Source organism: Miscanthus floridulus, chromosome 1, assembly GCF_019320115.1.
Source record: "Miscanthus floridulus cultivar M001 chromosome 1, ASM1932011v1, whole genome shotgun sequence".
NCBI classification, from domain to species: Eukaryota; Viridiplantae; Streptophyta; class Magnoliopsida; order Poales; family Poaceae; genus Miscanthus; species Miscanthus floridulus.
In genome coordinates this window covers 192,343,420-192,365,361 of record NC_089580.1, presented here as the reverse complement: position 1 = coordinate 192,365,361, position 21,942 = coordinate 192,343,420, and the positions used below count along the sequence as shown (strand labels likewise).

General features: G+C 45.2%; 1 pseudogene; it reads right to left on the bottom strand.

Moving 5' to 3' along the window:
• Positions 1–4,927: 4,927 nt before the first annotated feature.
• Positions 4,928–19,221, bottom strand: LOC136469061 (WAT1-related protein At5g07050-like; annotated as a pseudogene).
• Between the last annotated feature and the right edge of the window lie 2,721 nt (positions 19,222–21,942).

Here is a 21,942-nt window from a genome sequence, read left to right as displayed (position 1 = left end):
TGGGGAACGGTGTGAGTAACTTACCAGATCTACATTATATAAAACAAAGAGCTCCGTCGTTTCGTCCGCCCGAGATTATTGGGAGACGTGCGCACGCGCCGCAGACGGTTGTTCACACAACCTCGGGATCTACGCCAATAAACGTGCTCCTTCGTTACCAGTGTACGCGCCTCTTCGTTGATAGTGTAAGAGGGCCCACACTGACGCACCTCCATACAGGTGCCAAGCGACTGTTTGCCAGAAAAGAGTAAGAAGACAGAATGACGTACTATACCCATCTGCTTTTTTGACCAGGCGTGTCAGACTGGACTTGGCAGAGAATGGAGATAAATAAATACACCAAATAAATACATCAATGGCGTTCGTGTTTTCGATGACTGTTTTGCGCTCAAGGATGGATCAGACTCTTACAATGCTCTGGGACCGCCCAGACCACTGCCGTGCTCGGGGACTGCCCAGACCACTGCCGTGCTCGGGGACTGCCCAGACCACTGCCGTGCTCGTGGACTGCCCAGACCACTGACGTGCTCGGGGACTGCTCCGACCACAAACGTGCTCGGGGGCTACTCCGACCACTGTCGTGCTCAGGGACTGCTCCGACCACTAATGTGCTCGGGGACTATCCCAACCACTGCTCGAAGAAGGGTTCTCCTCGGCTACATGTGATTTGTACTCACATACAGTTGAGAGATATTTATTTAGACCTTGCTACAAGGCTCATACTTCGCCTTCCAGCAAGCTCGGGGACTACATCGGTACGATGCACCTGCCGGTGCATCTCGTATCGCCTGTACGACGATTGGGTTCTCAACTTAACTGGGAATTCTTTTTAGACCCTGGCACCACGTGCCTGCGTCACCTACTACCAGGCTCGGAGACTAAGTGGGCACACTTCACCTTGAGGTGAATGTGTTTTAATCGACCCCTGTGCTTTGAATGATTGTAAGAATTATTAATGTGCTCGGGGACTGTCCCGACCACTGCTTGAATAATGGTTCTCCTTGGCTACATGTGGTTTGTACTCACATACAGTTGAGAGACATTTCTTTAGACCTTGCTACAAGGCTCATACTTCGCCTTCTAGCAAGCTCGGGGACTACGTCGGTACGATGCACCTGCCGGTGCATCTCGTTTTGCCTGTACGGCAATTGTGTTTTCAACTAAACTAGGAATTCTTTTTAGACCCTGGCACCACGTGCCTACGTCACCTACTACCAGGCTCGGAGACTAAGTGGGCACACTTCACCTTGCGGTGAATGTGTTTGTTTTTCGACCCTTACGCCTCTGATGTTCAAGGACGCTATGCTTCAAGACCACTTACATTTCTTTTCAGAAATACAAGTGGGCACACTTCTTAGGACAGAAATCTTTTTGTTTTTTCTTAAGAGCACCATACATTCTTCGGACAACCTACTTCTCCGGTGATGACGGTGGTCAGAGGCGTCAAGGACTCAAGCCTTACTTGTCGGAGAAGGTTAAAATGGCGTGTCGCAGCATAATACATGATGCTCGGGGACTAGCTGTGGGGGTATTAACCCCTATACCCTTACGGCTAAGCTTGGGCGATCAAGCAGGATCCTGGTCGGTTAGAATATGAATCCTTATCCGGCCAGATGTTTCTTTGGGCTCTGTAGATTGCTTTTTCTATGTTTCTTGCTTCTTTCTGGCTGCCTTGGACTGTGATAATACCATGGAGTGCTGGTATTTTCATGCACAGGTAGGCCATATGCAGGGCTGCGTTGAATTTAGTTGTGAATCCTCTGCCCAAGATGGCATTATATGGGTAATACAGATCAACGACGTCGAAGGTTATGTATTCAGTTCTAGCATTTGCTTGGGTTCCAAACGACACTAGTAGTGATATCTTTCCTAGTGCTTGTATCTGCTTGCCTCCAAATCCTATCAAAGGGGATTCGGAGGGCTGTAGTTGATTCCTGCTAAACTTCATTTGGTCAAATGTATTTGCAAAGATGATGTTTGCTGAGCTGCCAGTGTCAATCAACACTCTACTTATCTCCCATGCTGCTATGTTTGTTTTGATTACCATTGCGTCTGTGTGAGGGTAGCTTTCTAGTTGGAGATCTTCTTCTGTGAAGGTGATTGGGACTCTGGACCAATCTGTGTATTTTGCTGGGCCCTAGACTGCTACGTTGTTTACCAGGCGGAGGTGATTCTTTTTCTGCTTTTTCGTTTGAAACTCCATTGATGATCCTCCGGCGATTGGTAGTATCATGCCTATTGTTGGCAGTGCTCCATGAGGGTTGACTTGGTTTTCTAGGTTTGGCTCATTTTTTGGTGTTGGTGGTTGGTTGTGGGGTGGTGGCGGAGGCAGTTGTTGCATTTGCTGCTGTTGCGGCGGATACTCGAACCTACTTTGGTTTTGTGGTGGTTGGTTTGTTTCAAGGTAGGTTATGTGGGGAGTTTTTGGGTTTATGTAGGTCAGGCTTGCCTCAGACCTATAGTTGCCCGGTGGAGGCTGCTGCGAGGGCGCTGACCGCCATGCTGGTAGGAATTCTGGGTAATAGGCGGAGGCCAGTGTGGAGGGATGTATTTGGTTTGCGTTTAGTGCTGGGTACATCGGGCAGTACTGCTGGTGGCCAGTTGTGTAGGTGTTATTGACCTCTCTTGCGTTCTGCTGTGCCGGAGGTTGGGCGGTCTGCTTGTTCTTCATTCTTTCTTGTGTCTCGTTTGTTTTTGGACAATCTTTGGTGCTGTGCCCTGCGCTTTCGCCGTGGAAAACGCAATATGGCCTGCGTTGTTTCTGGTTGTGGTTTTTGTTCCAGTTTTTGCCTTGATAACCTTGCCTACCTTGGTTCCTGGTCTGGGCCTCCGGCCCTGCTGGCCCTGCCAGTTGCCCTTGTTCGGGGTGAGGTTGTCCCTCGATGCTGAGCACCTGCCCCTGGCCTGGTTTCTGATTTGATGCGTTCTGGTTCGTATAGCTCTTCTGTGAGTTTTTGCTGTTGTTTTGCTATCTGTTTTGACCCTGCTCCTCCAGCCTTTTCCGGATGTCATTGTCTGATCTGTAGTACTTCTCAAACTTGTCGTACAACTGCTGTATGGAAGTTGGTTTCTTTCTTGCTAGGTGTGCTGCGAACGGCCCGATTTGGAGCCCTTTGATCGCTGCTTCAATGGCGATCTCTTCTGGGACGTCTGGTGCCTTCGCCTTTAGTTGCACGAATTTCTGGAAGTAGTCGTGTAGTGTCTCTCCCTGCATTTGTTTGCACTGGAACAGATCTGTGGATGTCAGCGACTGTGCTGCTAGCCCCTTGAAGTTTGCCAATATCTTGTCCCGGAGATTTTCCCAAGGATAGACCGTGCTTGGTTTGAGCATGGAATACCAAGCCAACGCGTCACCTTCGGTAGCAATAACAAATGACTTTGCCAAGACGGCGTCGTCTCCGCCGGCGAAGGCTACTGCTGCCTCGTAACTCATGATGAACTGATGGGGGTCTGTCTTTCCGTTGAACTTTGGTAGTGTGATTGGCTTGTACGCCGTTGGCCATGGCGATTGTTGTATGCCTTCAGAGAGTGGGGACTTGGGGTCGATAGGCCTCCGCATCGCCTGAGATGGCATCGTGGTTGGGCTGATCACTGGCGGAGGCATGGTTGCGGTTGGTGTTGCTGCGGAGGCTGGGATCGCGGAGGTTGATGCTGGTACTGCATGCTGCATACTTAGCATCTCAGCATGTAGGAGTGCCAACTGCTGCCTTATTTCTGCTGCTTGTGCTGACGCTTGAGTAGCTTGCTGATTACCTGCGAATGCTGCTGCCATTCTGTCCCTATCTTGTTGCGCTCTTTGCAACTGTGCTTGCAGCTGTTGCAGTTCTTGCTCGAGTGTTGTACCTGAGTTTGGTTGGGCCTCCGGCTCTTGGATCTCTTGATGTTGGGGTTCCGGTTGTTTACCCTGGGCATCTGCTCTGGTGCCATCCGCCGCTGGCGAGGTTGCGTAGGTGCTACGAGTGGTGCGCCTAGGCCTTCCTCTCTGACCCGTGGTCGTTGCTGCTCTGGTGGTGGTTTTTCTTTTCCCTGCCATCGTTGGTTTGTCTCGGCCAAACCACGGTGGGCGCCAATGTTGAAACTAGCGGTTTCAGACAACGTGGGGGAGACTGAGGCCTCCGCCCGTCAGACGTCGCCCTCGAGCGGAGGCTCGGGATAGGCACGACAGGAGGGCGTGTAGGGAGCTGGCACGGAAAACTAGGGTTTCATTGATTCATTCACCAACCATCTGCACGGTTACAAGTGTTCCCTATTTATAGGGCTCAACTACTTCATGACAGAATTTATTACAATGCCCCTCAACTGCTACAGTACATTCCTGGAATATTCCGCCGCTAGCCTCTTGTTTGCGGGGCAATCCTGCCATACCGTCTTCAAGTAACGGGCCTCCATGAGCGGCCGGCCCACCATGCCTCGGTCTTCGGCCCAAAGGCCAGGGTCCCCGACGCTGGCCTCCATCTTCAGGGGCGCGCCGTTGCCTCGGCGGGTCTCCGCCGGTCCGGTCGGAGACATCACCCACGAGTCTCCGCCCGGCCGCGCGGGGGCCATGGTTCCCGACGCTGGCCTCCGTCTTCAGGGGCGCGCCGTTGCCTTGGCGGGTCTCCGCTGGTCCGGTCGGAGACATCATCCGTAGGTCTCCGCCCGGCTGCGCGGGGGCCATGCTGGCGCGTTTGCGCGGACCACGGGCGCCTGCGCTTGAGTACCTGGACACACTTAGGCAAGATTGTTTGTTTGATTAGTTCAGAGGTAGGGCGGCCTCCGCCCTTATTGCCGGAGACGCCCGTAAGCCGAAGCGGGGCGGCGTCCGCCTGGGCGGTCGGAGATGTATGTGCCTGGCCCAGGCGGAATCCGCGACGAGGGCGCTGAACCTCGTGCAGCGCCCTTCGAGCATAGCCAGGAAAGTTCCTTTAGTCGGCGCTAGGTCTCCGCCCTAAGACGGTCGAAGACGCCTTGGCGACACCTCGCTGTCGGAGTCCTTCGCCACCCGCCGAAGCCGTGTTACAACATGTAGAATGTGAAGCTGCTGCAGGCAATTCCCTGAAACTCGATCAAAACAAAACGACAGTGAATCGAAATGGGAAACCAAAGTCCGGATATGCATGTTACGGGTTGCACTAGCTAAGCACAGTTCGTTTTACTTATCGAGTACACGACGCACCAGAACTTGAGGCCAAGAAAACCTATCATCCAATCTTGGCACTTGTGCTGCATCAACACCGCGAACACGGCTGACTCCGACCGTGCACATCCATGCCGTTAGCGAACAATGGGCTGGGTACCGCTTGATTGAGGACGCCTGTACGTGCTCGCGAGCATACATATGTGTATATATACATATCATGCATTAATTCGTCATATATATATATATATATATATGTATATATATATATGTATATATATATGTATATGTATGTATGTATATATCTTAAAAAGCTAGCTAGAGATTTAATTTGGGCAGGATCGGAGGATGTTAATTGGCACCTACCTGTAGAATGAACCAGATGGACCAACACAAGCAGCTGGCCAATGCGAGGATTGGTCCTCTCCACCAGCTCTGACGCACGACGCTGCTGCCCGGTATGTGTATGGGTGGCTTCCAGTGGCTCGTTATTGCTTCTCCTTTGTACAGAGTCATGGTGGTCGCCCCGGCGAGCGATACCACCGTCCCAGCAATTTTGACCATCCCTCGTAGGCTCTTGGCGTCTACAATCTACATTCTGAAACCAGGATGATCGAATGAGAGTCGTCGTCAAACTGCAAAACTTTATCTCTGATTATATTCGATCAGCTCATCATGGAGATCATCAGTTGTGTCAAAATTAATTTTTTACAAGGACAGAAAGGGTATAGTATCACCGGCGACCTGAGGATGATAGCGATGACAAAAGTTATTGAAGGGACGGTATTCACCATAGAAGTGACAAATGTTGGAGATGTGTACTCTAAGCTTGCGAAGTACAAGTTAGGACCTAAGCCCACCCTGCAAGACAAACAAGCAGCTAGGCGATCTTAATTAATAAACTCAATAAAAAACCATTTCGCTTAAGGTTTTTTTTCTTTAAAAAAACAACAATAATACACGTGATCTTGTACTCTTCTCAGTGATCTTGCCCTTTATTACCCTAGAAGTGACAGTACAAATATCTCCAGGAACAGCATGAATGTCATTTTAGGCCTCAACCCCCTGCATGTACAAACAACAACAACAACATCAATAAACAAACAAAGGAGGTGTATATACACACGGGAGACAAAGAATATATAATGAGAGAACAACTGCGGGATCGTTACTTTAACGTGAAGAAATGAACGTTCGATCTTATTTCTCAAAGTAGTAGGCAAAAGGCTAGATGAGAAGAGCAACGAGAAGATGTCTGTACGTCACATAGACGTACGAGTTGAGCTCCATGTCCATGGCGGCCTCGGTGATAAAGGACATGAGTGCGAAGTACAACTCACTACCCCAGATCTGGACATCACTGTCAGTTCAAAAACACCCTTCACTTTCGGATTTTAAACCGACAGTGATGGGGGTTGACATCACTGTCGGTTCTTAAAAACCGGCACTGACCAGTGTTGGTTCCTGGCTCCACCCGGCAGTGTCCAGTTAAATAACATTGTCGGTTTGTAGTCCCAACCGACAGTGATGGTTGCTTCAAGAGTGTCGGTTCTTGGCTCAGCCAGCAGTGTTGGGCAAGCCTACACTGTCAGTTCATAGCTCAAGTCGGCAGTGTTGAGCAAGCCAACACTGTCGGTTTATTGCTAACCGGCAGTGATGGTTATGACAATACTGCCAGTTTGTTGCTAACCGGCAGTGATGACCCATTCGCATTTTATTGTTTTATAATTTATTTTAATTTATATTTTTTCGTGGAATCAGGTTTCACTTTATATACGCTACGTAGACGATAGGTCCATCAATATTAAACATTACAAATGTTACAGTTACAGTTCAAATGTTCTTATCAAGATCTCGATCCCTCAAAATAAAAAAGAAATTATTCGATAAGATGAAGCATGCTTCTCAGACTTCTTACAATAACCTAGCGAGCCGCTCTGGGCCATACTGGTCCTTGAACTTCACGGATTGTGCAATGGAAAATACTTTATCTTTTTCCAATACCTCGGCTAAGATAAATTTTGCCAGCTCCGATTGCAGTGTGACAATCTCCATGTCTAACAGCCTTCCGTAGTTATATTTCTTATCACTACTAGAGAACAGACTTTAGAACGATGTCCCAATTTGGCATTAGCCTCGGCATTTTTTGTCTCCGGGACTAAAGGACCCTTTGGTCCCGGTTGGTAATACCAACCGGGACTAAAGGTCCCTGCCCAACGGCCGTCCGTGGGGCAGGGATCTTTAGTCCCGGTTGGCATTACCAACCGGGACTAAAGGTTTACCTTTAGTCCCGTTTGGTAATACCAGCTGGGACTAAAGCTTTTAGTCCTGGTTTGGGTGATGCCCCGATAATAAATATTAATCTTTAGTCCCGGTTTGGCCCCCTAACCGGGACTAATTATCCCGGCCTATACACCGGCTCATTTCTTCCTCCCCGAGCCCGAGCCATTCCATTCAAACTCACTGCCTCTGTTCTTCAGCTTGCTGTTGTTCTTGCTATCTCCCCCTCCATTGGTGTTGCTCTTCGATTTTGGAGGTAACAAACTTAATCCTCTTATGTTTTATCAGAAGCTTATCTCATTTTGTGATGTAGATGCATATATAACTTTATATGTTGGACTTTATTATGATTTTATATGTCATTTTTAGCTCAAAATCACATGATGATTTGCATATATGTTTGGATAAACAAAAGTTAAATTAGTTCATCAAAATCACGCCTCGTTCGTCCTCGCTGGAGCACGCGCCATCCTCGTCCCCGGTGGCTTACGTGATCTTAGAATTAATTTTTCCATGAAATGAAAAACTTAGAAAATAGTTAGAAAATTGTAGAAAATCCGTACTAGTTGAACTTGCGGACCATGTTCAGCTCGGCGAGCATGTTCTCTGCCGAGCGGTAACGGACGTCAAGGAGGAGCTTTGATTCTACGAGGGAGAGCGGCAACGGTCGTGGAAGACCGTGTTCCCTTTCTCGTAGAATCGGAGCTCTTCCTTGGCCAAGTACGGTGCCGTCCGGTGAAGAAATGCTCGCCGAGATGATCACGTAAGCAAGGTCAACTAGTACGGATGGTTATTTATTGAAACATGTTTTTGAGCTATAATTTGATGGATATTTGATAACTTCAGACCTACAAATGTCATCTACAAATGTTACTATCCTCAGCAACCTAAACGCCCGCGAGCTCGCCGATATCGAGCAGGCCACTTAGAATTATTTTTCCATGAAATGAAATACTTAGAAATCATGCCTTTTATTTTTTTAGAATTAAATTTTCTATGAAATGAAAAACTTAGAAAATAGTTAGAAAATTATAGAAAATCTGTACTAGTTGAACTTGTGGACCATGTTCATTTCGGCGAGCATGTTCTCTGCCGAGCGGTAACGGACGTCAAAAAGGAGCTTTGATTCTACGAGGGAGAGCGGCAACAGCCGTGGAAGACCGTGTTGCCTTCCTCGTAGAATCAGAGCTCTTCCTTGGCCAAGTACGGTGCCGTCCGGTGGAGAAATGCTCGCCGAGATGATCACGTAAGCAAGGTCAACTAGTTTTGTTTAAATATATTTTTTTAGAAAATGTGAAATTTACACTAGTTTGCAAAAATAAGTATAGAAAGTAGATGACAATTGGTACCGGATCCTCGGCCTCTCGTTCGGTTGCGAAACGACTGAGGCCAGAACTCCCTCTCATTATCTGCGGCAAGTGTAAGGAGAAGATTGTGATGTAGTACCGAGTCAAGAGACAGGGACCCAACAAGGGTCGTGTTTTCTACAAGTGTCCGGATCGCGATGTGAGTTTCTTACGCATTTGATTATTATGGCTAATTGACCTGCTTTTCTTGAATATTTTTGACTAAATATTTTTTGGCTTTAATTTTAGTGGGAGGGCAATGGAAGTGATGGTTGGTACTGGGAGGAAGATTATGCTACATACGTGCAGAATTCGGGTGCGCTTGAGGTAGCGGCTGCTGATGATGAGGCAGTGAGCCAGCAGGAGAAGCTTATTGATATTCAACAGAAGAATGATTTGTCTGTTCTAGTTACGTACGGTCATGAAATAATTATGTTACTGAAGTGCATTGTAGTTTTAGTTTGTTTAGTGATAGTTGGGATTGCTTACGTTGTAGCCAGACTTAGTTAATTAATCAACCGTGTGTGCGTCATCTATGTTGTGTAATAAAATACTTAATTATGTTCAAGGTTTTCATAATTTGTCGTGTAATGCAGATTATGTCACGCCATTGGATGTACAATGCCGATCGACGCTCCCAAGACTTTATTGAGGGCGTGCACTATTTCTTAGGTGTGGCCGAGGCAAATAAGCGGGATGGTTTCATGTGCTGTCCATGTGCCATATGTAAGAATTTAAAGGAATATTCAAGCTCAATGAGTCTTCATTCATATTTGCTTAAGTCAGGTTTCATGTCAAACTATATATGTTGGACTAAGCATGGAGAAAGCGGGGTCATGATGGAAGAAGGTGAAGGAGAAGATTTAGACATTGATGACATTATTGCTCAGTATGGTGCCTTTGATGATATTACAATGGGGAGAGATGAAGAAGAGGTAGCGGCAGAAGATGATCTTGGTGATGCTCTTGGCGATGCCATTCGTGATGCACAATAAGAATGCGAAAGTGAAAAAGAGAAAGTTAAGTTCGAGCGCATGCTTGAGGATCATAGGAAGTTGCTATACCCGACGGCCGAAGAGGGGCAAAAAAACTAGGTACAACACTGGAATTGCTACAGTGGAAGGCAAAGAATGGTGTATCCGACAAGGCATTTGGGAATTTATTGAACCTCATAAAGAAGATGCTTCCGAAGCCAAATGAATTGCCCACCACTACGTACGAAGCAAAAAAGGTTGTCTGCCCTTTGGGATTAAAAATCTAGAAGATACATGCATGTCCTAATGACTGCATCCTCTACCATTGCAATGAATACGAGAATTTGGATGAATGCTCGGTATGTAAAGCAGCGCGGTATAAGATCAGGCGCGATGATCCTGGTGACGTCGAGGGTGAACAATGTCCTAGAAAGAAAATCCCTACCAAGGTTATGTGGTATGCTCCTATAATACCACGCTTAAAACGTTTGTTCAGAAATAAAGACCATGCAAAGTTGTTGCGGTGGCATAAAGAAGACCGTAAGGTAGACAATATGCTGAGACACCCAGCTGATGGGTCCCAGTGGAGAGCGATAGACAGGGAATTTCTAGAGTTTGCAAATGAGGCTAGAAACTTAAGGTTCGCCTTAAGTACAGATGGTATGAATCCTTTTGGGGAGTAGAGCACTAGTCATAGCACTTGGCCAGTTACTCTATGTATCTACAATCTTCCTCCATGGTTATACATAAAGCAGAAGTTCATTATGATGTCGATCCTCATCCAAGGTCTGAGGCAACCTGGCAACGACATTGATGTCTATCTGAAGCCATTAGTTGAAGAACTTCTAGTTTTATAGAACAAACCAGGTGTACGTGTCTGGGATAAGTACAAACAAGAACACTTTGACCTACAAGCAATGTTGTTCGTAACAATCAATGATTGGCCTGCTTTAAGTAATCTTTTAGGTCAGACAAACAAAGGATATAATGCATGCACACATTGTTTTGATGACCTTGACAGTATATATTTGAAAAGATGTCGAAAGGTCGTGTACCTTGGCCATCGTCGATTCCTTCCTTTGAATCACCAAGTAAGAAAGAAAGGTAAGACAGACCACCGGAAGAAGCCTCATAACCGAACCGGAGAAGATGTACTCGCAATGGTCAAGGATGTGAAAGTAGTATTTGGAATGGGACAAGGCAGCGAATCTGTTCCCAAAGATGCTAAGGGACACACACCCATGTGGAAGAAGAAGTCCATCTTTTGGGAGCTACCCTATTGGCAAGTCCTAGAGGTCCGCGACGCAATTGACGTGATGCACCTGACAAAGAATCTTTGTGTGAACCTGTTAGGATTCATGGGTGTGTACGGGAAGCCAAAGGATTCACTTGAAGCACGCCAGGACTTGTAGGGCATGAAAGAACGAGACAACCTTCATCCAGAGAAGACAGATGATGGACGTCATTACTTAAGTCCTGCTAGCTACACGCTTAGCAAAGAAGAGAGGAACGGCATGTTCGAATGTCTAAGCAGCATCAAGGTCCCATCGGGATTCTCCTCCAATATAAAGGGTATAATAAATATGCCAGAGAAGAAATTTCTAAACTTAAAGTCCCACGACTGCCACGTGCTTATGATGCAATTGCTTCCAGTTGCTTTAAGAGGAATTCTACCTCCACATGTACGTCTAGCCATCATGAAGCTATGTGCATTCCTCAATGCAATTTCTCAGAAGGTAATCAATCCAGTGGAACTAGCTACTCTACAGAATGATGTGGTTCAATGTCTTATCAGCTTTGAGTTGGTGTTCCCTCCATCCTTCTTTAATATCATGACACACCTCCTAGTTCATTTGGTGAAGGAGATTAGTATTCTTGGACCTGTGTTCTTACATAACATGTTCCCCTTCGGGAGGTTTATGGGAGTCTTGAAGAAATATGTGAAAGTCCGTTCTAAGCCTGAAGGAAGCATCGCCCAGGGCTATGGAACAGAGGAGGTCATTGAGTTCTGTGTTGACTTTATTCTTGACCTTGCCTCGATTGGCGTTCCCGAATCGCGACACAAGGGGAGACTCAGTGGTAAAGGAACTTTAGGGAAGAAAACATATATTGGCATGGAAGACGATTATTTCAATAAAGCAAACTACACAGTTCTTCAGAACTCATCATTGGTGCATCCGTACATCGAGATACATAAGGAGTTCTTATGATCCAAGTTTCTAGGGAAGACTGAAGCTTGGATTAGGCGTCAGCACATGGAAAGTTTCAGTGGTTGGTTGCGAAAAGAATGTCAAGGCGATGACAATATTGATGAGCAACTGTATTTGTTGGCTATGCAACCATCATGGCATATCCTCACGTACCAAGGGTACGAGATAAATGGGAATACATTTTACACAGTTGCCCAAGATAAAAGGAGCACCAATTAAAATAGTGGTGTTCGCATAGATGGCACAGATCTAAATTGGAATATACAAACATATTATGGCCGCATAGAAGTATATGGGAACTAGACTACGCACCTAATTTTAAAGTCCCTTTGTTCCGGTGCCAATGGGTGAAGCTGACCGGAGGAGGGGTAATAGTCGACAAAGAGTATGGAATGACAACAGTGGACCTCAACAATATTGGGTACAAAGACGAACCATTCGTCCTTGCTGCCGATGTGAGTCAGATGTTCTATGTGAAAGACATGTCTACAAAATCAAAGAGAGGAAAAAACAAAGACATCAACTCAATGATCAATGAGCCAAAGCGCCACATAGTTCTTTCTAGGAAAATAAATATAGTGGGAATTGAAGACAAGTCAGACATGTTAGAAGATTATGAAAGAAATGTCCGAATTCCACCCTTCATAGTGAAAAAAGATCCAAGCATCATGTTAAATGATGAAGACACTCCATGGTTATGATAAAATCATAACCAAGGGTCATACATCAAGAAGAAATTCACTGTTGTGCCCGCATGATACAACGATGCACTGTTGTGACATAGTTTTAGAAAGTCTATATGAGATTCAAGAATTTGTGACTAGTGTTTGATAAAACGTTCTCAAATGGGAAAATGAGCTATGTAACAATTGTAGATCTTGCTGAGATGATCAAACTTGGTATTCAGAGTTTTTTCATCTGAGGTCATTTAGTGTCTCATTTGATCAAGTTTGACCAAGTCAAATTTGGTCAAATGAAAAAACAACACTTTGACTCTAGTATTATGAACTCTAAATGACTTCAAATTGAAAAGTTTTGAATACCAAGTTTGTTACAATCATCAAGATCTACAATTGTTGTTTTGGTCAACTTTCCATTTGAGATAGTTTGGATGGTTCAAATTTATGATTTTTAAATTTCGATGCCTACAAACTAGTTTTCGGAACCCTAGATTGTCTCCAATTAAAAAGTTTTGAATACCAAGTTTATTCAGATCATCAAGATCTACAATCCTTATATAGGACATTTTTTCATTTGAAAAAGTTTGAATAAAATGTTGTTCAAATTTCACAAGTGTGTGACATAGTTTTAGAGAAAGTCTATATGAGATTCAAGAATTTGTGACTAGTGTTTGATAAAACTTTCTCAAATGGGAAAATAAGCTATGTAACAATTGTAGATCTTGCTGAGATGATCAAACTTGGTATTCAGAGTTTTTTCATCTGAGGTCATTTAGTGTCTCATTTGAGCAAGTTTGACCAAGTCAAATTTGGTCAAATAAAAAAACAACACTTTGACTCTAGTATTATGAACTCTAAATGACTTCAAATTGAAAAGTTTTGAATACCAAGTTTGTTAAAATCATCAAGATCTACAATTGTTGTTTTGGTCAACTTTCCATTTGAGATAGTTTGGATGGTTCAAATTTATGATTTTTAAATTTCAACGCCTACAAACTAGTTTTCGGAACCCTAGATTGTCTCAAATTGAAAAGTTTTGAATACCAAGTTTGTTCAGCTCATCAAGATCTACAATCCTTATATAGGTAAATTTTTTTATTTGAGAAAGTTTGAACAAAATGTAGTTCAAATTTCACAAGTGTGACATAGTTTTAGAAAGTCTATATGAGATTCAAGAATTTGTGACTAGTGTTTGATAAAACTTTCTCAAATGGGAAAATGAGCTATATAACAATTGTGGATCTTGCTGAGATGATCAAACTTGGTATTCAGAGTTTTTTCATCTGAGGTCATTTAGTGTCTCATTTGAGCAAGTTTGACCAAGTCAAATTTGGTCAAATGAAAAAACAACACTTTGGCGGGCTGCAAAAATTTTAGGCCTTCAGTCCCAGCCCAGGCCAGGAACTGGGAGTCACCATTAGCCCCGTTGGTCAGATGAAAAGCAGTTGTGCTTCCACGGAGCTGCCAGTTATTCAAGGTGACGCTGGGTTGCGCGTCCCTGTTATTGACATTACCGAGCCTCTAACAACATGTGAGCTGCACATTCCAGATGGTAATAATGCATCAATCATGGTGGTTGTCGAGGTTGTATCTCCAATAGACCGAACGAAGACACCAAGAATCCAGGGGTCAGTTATTCAACCTGGATATGCTAGCGTCTCGGTCGATAGAGTGCTCAAAGGTTACAGCAATGTTCCTCTTGACATTGAAGGAAGTGATGGGGAGAAGACACTAGGAGAAGCAGAGAAGACATTTATTCAATGGCGCAAACGCTTCATCATCATTCCTGGGGCGCCACCGCTTCCCCTACCTCACCCTAGGTACGAATGAAAGTGAATGAAATATTATTTTCCATTAATTTTATATTGGATTCAAAAATAATTGACCCACAACTTGTTTTTGTAGCAGGGTCTCCCCCCAGCCTAGCCCAATCATTCATTCCCCATCTCATCACATCATCGCGGGGGGCGAGACGACTTCATCCCCACGGCGATCTCCAACTCCTACACCGGCCCCATCGCCTCCACAACGATCTCCAACTCCTACACCGGCCCCACCACCTCCACAACGATCTCCAACTCCTCCACGCCAGACTCCAACACCGGCCTCATCGCCTCCACGCCGGTCTCCAACACCACCCCCACCCCCTCCACAGCGACGCACTACAAAGACGTCTAAGGTCCCGGCGGCAAAGAAGACCCAAAAAAGAGAGTTATTTCTCAAGAAATACTTCCTGAAAAGACTGATGAGCAAATAGCAGCTGAAGAAGACAAAAAGTGAAAGATTTTTTTATAGATATCCAAAAGCAGAGACAAGCGAAGCTTAAGGAGAAGTCGTACTTTTACATACCATGAGATCAGCTGAGGCAGAAGGTCGAAGCTCATAAGAAAAAGATGCTTGAAGTTCGTAAGCCTCCGCCACCATCAGACTATGACCGCTCCCTCGTGAAGTCACATGATGCACATAAGAAAAGGAAAAGAGCATCAGGGAAGGATGTCCCACAGCTCGGACAATAGAAGCAACAATGCAAAATCTTGTTGTTGCTAATGAATATGGTTCCAACATAGAAGTCTATCGACCAGACAACTCTGGAGAAGTGTCGGTTCAAGACCTTAATGCTTTTTTTGAACAAACTGGTTTAATCTTGGATCAAGTGACGGGCAAAGCTCCAATCCAGAACCTAGAAGTTGATACCTAGAAGACTTATAAATTTTGCAAAAGTCTATACAACCCTACGGCTCTGAATGAATTGGGTACGCAAATGTACTTGCTCAACAAGTGGTACATGCATGCGTGTGGCAGGGGTGAGCAGTGGATCTTTGTCAGATTTAGAGACCATCATTACTTCCGTGGTGATGATATCTTACATATTAGTTTCGAAGAATTGCATCAACTATACCACTTGGACGCTCTGGACAAATCAATCATTAGCTCCTTTTGTTTGTAAGTGATTCTTACTTTTATTTAATAAACTTACTTCCATGCGTACATGTATATAATTATCCTCACATGTAACTTATATTTATATATAGATTCCAGATGTCAGAGCTCCAAAGAATACAAGACACCAGTGTTGGCTTCATTGATCCTTATATCGTATTCAAAACCGATATTATTGTCAAGGAGCACTGGGTATCTGAAGCACAAACGAATATCATGAAGTTCTTCGTGAAGCAGCACGACAAGACAACAATACTTTTCCCGTACAACTTTGAGTAAGTGTTAATAATAATGTAGTCTACACATTTTATGTAATATCAATACAACTTATATGCATGTATGTGTGTGTATAAACCAATGTAGATTTCACTAGATACTCATTGTCATTGAGTTAAACTCAAGTCAGTTAGTAATCTTGGACTCATTGAGAAAAGAGCGACCACTATACCAAAATATGATAGACATTATCCAGGGGTAATTTCGATCTCTCGCGCACAACTATTATTGAATAGACTTTGCCATAATTTATTAACGATCGTACATTATTGGTCACACAGGGTTTGGAAAGAGTTTATTCGGCAACACCGCAAGGATTGCAAGGCACCACTTAATGTAGTTGAAATACCAGTAAGTTGTACTATATATACTTCCCCACGTGTTTAATTACTATATCGTACTTCAATTTACGTGTGAGATGATGAGAATAATCTTCTTCTCGTACAGTGGTGTTTGCGGCAGGAACCAGGTAATAACTTGTGTGGATACTACGTTTGTGAATTTATCACTGCATACATAAGAAGAACTCCTGAAGATGTCCTTAAAGTACGTATATATCAAGTTTTATTTATTTTTAAATGAATATATATATATATATATATATATATATATATATATATATATATATATATATATATATATGTATTAATACTTTTCCTTTTATTTCAAATGCAAGACTGAATGGTTGAAACGAAGGGTCATGCAAAAAGACCATCTGAAAGCAGTTCAAGAGTCAATAGCAGGATATCTTCTAGAAAAAGTGCTAAATCCCAACGGCGAGTTCTACTTTGATCCTAAGGAACTAATGATGTAAATTAAATATTTATTCATATCGTTATTTTTGAGAAGAAGATTATGAAAGTGTTGTATATATACATATATATCTATAATATATATAGTTTCATACTTTATTCGAATATAATAATGCTCGAGATGAGAATTAGATGTAATTATATGCGTGCGTGTATTTATATTAGTAGCATAGAATACGTACATAAAAACATATTATATATTAAACAAATATGTGTAACTAAACTGAAAATAAATTAAACAAAAAAAAGAAAAAGAAAAGGAACCTTTAGTCCTGGTTGGAGTTACCAACCAGGACTAAAGGGTGCGGCCACGTTTGCTCAGCTGGAGGGCCTTTAGTCCCGGTTGGTAACACCAACCGGGACTAAAGGTCCCTCTTTAGTTCCGGCTCGATGACCCGGGACTGAAGGTTCCACCTTTAGTCCCGGGATCGTTTTTCCAGCGCGGTAACCGGGACTAAAGGCCGTTACCGCCCGGGACAACAAGTCCATTCTGTAGTAGTGTATGCTATCGTTTAAAAAAGATGATATCCAAAGAGGAATCCGTAAATTATTTTATTGAATTATTAACAGACATAAATGAAATGAGGATTATACACATCAACTTATCTAATTCTTCCGATTTCCCGTCGATGTAGCGAAGCATTGCCCACATTACATAAAACCCGCATTCATTGTTTCTCGCCGGCTGTTTTAGGTACTTCTCCTCTATTTCGACAACCTTGAATGGGACCTGCGTCCCACCGATATGTCTTCTTCGGACATTGTGCAACATTAAAAGGAGAAACATTAGAAAACTGTATGTTTGACTAGAAAATAATATGTTATTAAGACCGCTTACTAATTCAACACTGCCACCTGTGCATCCAGATGATAAAATGGTTTTTTCTTCGAGTCCCACACCTCGATCAGATTTTTAGCAAGATTGATACAAATGAAGACGAAATTATTGTTGCAATCACAGAATCATAATTATCGAATAATCTTAACGGAAAAAAGCATAAAATTAAAAGCCGAGAACACATACTCGCAGTTGTAGGCTAAAAGTACGTGGGTTTTGTTCTTCATCTTGAATTCATCGAAAACAGCAATCAATCACTACTGGAGACGTCCTCTTTGCCGAGGGCTTTTGGGTTTGCAGAGGGCTACATCTCGGGCACTCGGCAAAGGGGGTCTTTGCCGAGGTACAGCCCGAGGAGCCCTCGGCAAAGCTAGGCCCTCGGCAAACAAATGGCCCTCGGCAAAATAAATCTTTGCCGAGGGCCTAGCCCTCGGCAAATTGGCCCTCGGCAAATATGGCCGGATGGGTCACGGCGGCCACTGGCGTCAGTCTTTGCTGAGTGCCCGCCGTCAGGCACTCGACAAAGATTTTTTTATTTTTTTTTAAATATTCTTTGCCGAGGGCCATTGGCCAGGCCCTCGGCAAAGACCCTCTTTGCCGAGGGCCAGGCTAGACCCTCGGCAAAGAGTTTTTTTTTGGTTTTTTGAACCCAGTTTTTTTGTGGTGCTATAATACATTATTTAAATCTCAATTTTAAAATTTGGGCCAAATTTGACTTTTTTTTTATATATTTCCCTAATTTATTTCTTTTCGTTGATTTTTTCGAATATTTCAAATTTGAACTGCAGGTGGATGGAATAATGCAATTTAGTGATTCGAAAAATGTTATTCATGGTATTTTGTGTATGTTGAGTCCCTATCCACGAACTCGCATAAAATTTCGGGCATCTTCTTCACGTAACATGACGAGAAACTTGTTGGAAAAGTGTTTTTAAATTATATAAAATCCATACGAAGTCCGAAAATCATGAAACTTGTCGAGGTGTCATGTTATCGCATGTGTAGGCTGTGGTAAAAATTTGAGAAGGTTTCGAGCAAGTTGTGATGTCGGATGCCTAAAACCCAGACATCTCCACAGATCCGGGCCCTAGGCAAAGGGCCAACCCTAAATCGGTCAGTCGCCCAAATTCCCCGCCCACAGACCAAAAAAAAATCTTTGCTAAGGGCCTAGCCTGGCCCTCGACAAAGGGGGTCTTTGCCGAGGGCCTGGCCAATGGCCCTCGACAAAGAATATTTAAAAAAATAAAAAATCTTTGCCGAGGGCCCTGGATCTGGGCCCTCGGCAAAGGGCCCAACCGTAAATCGGCCAGCGGCCCAAATTCCCCGCCCACAGAACACCGACTGCTTGACGCCCGGCCGCCCCGCGAGCCCCACCGCCCCACCACCGCCCCGCACCGCGCGGCCCTGCGCCAGGCCACCCCGCGCGGCTCGTCGTAGCACGCCCGCCCTCCACCGCCACCCCGCGCACCCCCGGCCCCCGGCCGCCAGAGGAGGAGGGAGGAGGAGCAGGCCACCGGAGGAGCCCCACCCCACCGCTCGCCTCAACCCGCTGGAGGTGCCCCGCCCCGGCCGTGCCGCCCGCCCACTCCTGCCGGTCGGCCCGCCCCGAGGAGGAGGAGAACCTCCGTGCCATCCGCCGGCCACCAGAGAAGGAGGAGGACCCCGCGCCACCCGCCAACCCTGTCCACGTTGTCCGCCGTGCCCGCCATCGTGCCGCATTTGTTCCCTTGATATGTGGTTGTCGGCCATCGTGCCGGTTTTTTTCTTGTAGGTTTTGGAAAGCTCCCCGTACAGGGGAGGTTCTGCCGAAATTTTCAACTTATAGTATTGTGTTTCTTCTTTTGCAGAGAAGAGCACGTCAGAGGGGACTCAGCGACCTCGATCCTCTTCGTCGGCGTTGCGGGTTTGCCTACACAGCATCGCCTCGTCACTGTCCTGACTCGCCACTGCCCCGCTAGCCTGACTCCACCGCCAACCTAGGTATAAATAAGCCCTCCTCTCGTATCATTGTCTTAGATCACGTAACCCAGTTAGGCGTCTCCCGTCCGAAAGAGATACAGTCATAGGTATGCGGATCTTTGCATATCTACGACCGTATCTGTTTCGGATTGTCCACGTTTTTTGGACAGCCCACGGATGCGTAGATGGGTTAGTTTCCATGGTCTGCTCCTGTCCGAGACCGAGTTTCGGCAGCTCTTCCCTGTTGTTCTCCGGATACACACTCTCCCTGGCAGGACGTGTATCGGGAGAACAGTGGGGAGGTGCTGCCAAAATTCTATCTCGGAGAGGAGCGGAGCCTGGAAACTGACCTCATCTATGCATCGATGGGTGGGATTAGGACCTATCCTCACCTATTAGACATTAGGAACACCGCGTAGATGCAATTGATGGTCACAATACTCTATGATGTAAATGTTAAAGGATGGAGGACCGTTAGTGGATGTACACGGGCTGGAGAAGCGGTAGTGACTACGACTATGAATGGGTGAAGGGGACAGATCATTTCTTGAAACATGCATTTGGCCCAGGAGCAGGAGGACATTCTCTAGTTTGGTGTCCCTGCAGCAAACGTGACAATAGGAGAAAGGTAGATGAGAAGACCATGGGTAGACATCTTGTGTTCAATGGTTATACGCCTGGCTACCAGCAGTGGATCTACCATGGTGAAGCAGATCGTATAAGAGCAGAGGTGGTGAGAGCACGCCTCGAGGCTTTTGATGATGATGCCGGGGTAGCAGACATGCTAGATGACGCCCACCAAGCTCACTTCGCTGAACGATGTGAGAAGGAGGAGATGGAGGAATCCGTAAAGGACTTCTACAAAATGTTGCACGCAGCACAGAAACCCCTTCACGAGCGTATAATGATTTCTCAGCTGGATGCGGTTGGACGCGTAATGGGGTTGAAGGCTGAGTTAAACCTGAGTCAAGAAGGCTTCGATAAGATGTTGGCCGTGTTTGGCACCATGCTACCGGAGAAGCACACTTTGCCGACGAACTTGTACAAGGCAGAGAAACTCCTTCGTATGCTTAAGATGCCGTATGACAAGATACATGTTTGTCCAAAGGGGTGCGTCCTATTTAGGAAAGAACACAAGGACGCAAATTACTGTCCGAAGTGTAAATCCTCTAGGTACCTAGAGGTAGACTCTGGTGATGGTCAGAAAAAGCAGCTTCCGATCCCCGCGAGAGTGCTACGGCACCTTCCTTTCCTGCTGAGGATCCAACGGCTATTCATGATCGAGGAATCCGCGAAACAGATGACATGGCACAAAGGTGGCAAACAGTACAATCCTGGGAAGATGGTACATCTGTCTGATGCTGAAGCATGGACGTACTTCAATGACAAACATCGTGACAAAGCAGCTGAGGCCTGTAATGTACATGTTGCGTTGGCAACAGATGGGTTCAATCCTTATGGAATGATGGCTGCCCCATACACATGCTGGCCCGTTTTTGTTATCCCCCTCAATCTCCCTCCCGACATCTCCTTTCAACGGCATAACGTATTCTTATCGTTGATAATTCCTGGACACCCGGAGAGTAATATGGGTGTGTTCATGGAGCCTGTGATTGATGAATTGATCCACGCTTGGGAGAAGGGGGTATGGACATATGACTGAGCTATAAAGACAAGCTTCAAAATGCACGTTTGGTACCACTACTCCCTGCATGAGTTCCTGGTGTATGGGTTATTTGCCGCCTGGGGTGTTCACAGGAAGTTCCCATGCCCAATATGCAAGGAAGCTGTGAGGTTCATTTGGTTGAAGGGTGGCAAGTATTCATCGTTCAACCAGCATCATCAGTTCCTCCCTCTAGACCATGAATTCAGAGAAGACATCAAGAGCTTTACGAAAGGTGTCAAAGTGACAGACCCTAAACCGCACTTGAGGACTGGTGCCGAGGTTCGTGCTCAGATAGATGCTCTCGTGCCCAATGAAGAAGGTGGTTTTGTGGGATATGGTGAGGAACATATGTGGACTCATAAGTCCGGCTTGATGAGGCTCCCCTATTTCGATGACCATCTTCTGCCATATAATATTGATGTAATGCACACTAAAAAGAATATCACCGAGGCACTTTGGGGAACTCTCATGGACACTGACAAGTCTAAGGACAACGTTAAGGCTAGAGTGGACCTAGCGATGTTGTGCGATAGACCGAATCAAGCGATGCAGCCTCCTAGTGGCCGAAACAAGAACTGGAAAAGGCCTAAGGTCAATTTCGTCTTGCAAATCGATCAAAGGAGGGAAGTACTAAAATGGATCCAGACGTTAATGTTCCTAGATGGATATGCAGCGAATCTTAGCAGGGGAGTGAACTTAGGCACTCTGCGAGTCAACAGGATGAAGAGTCATGACTACCACATATGGATTGAGCGGCTTCTTCTGGCGATGGTCCGAGGCTATGTCCCTGAGCATGTTTGGCTAGTGCTGGCAGAGTTGAGCTTTTTCTTTCGCCAGCTTTGTGC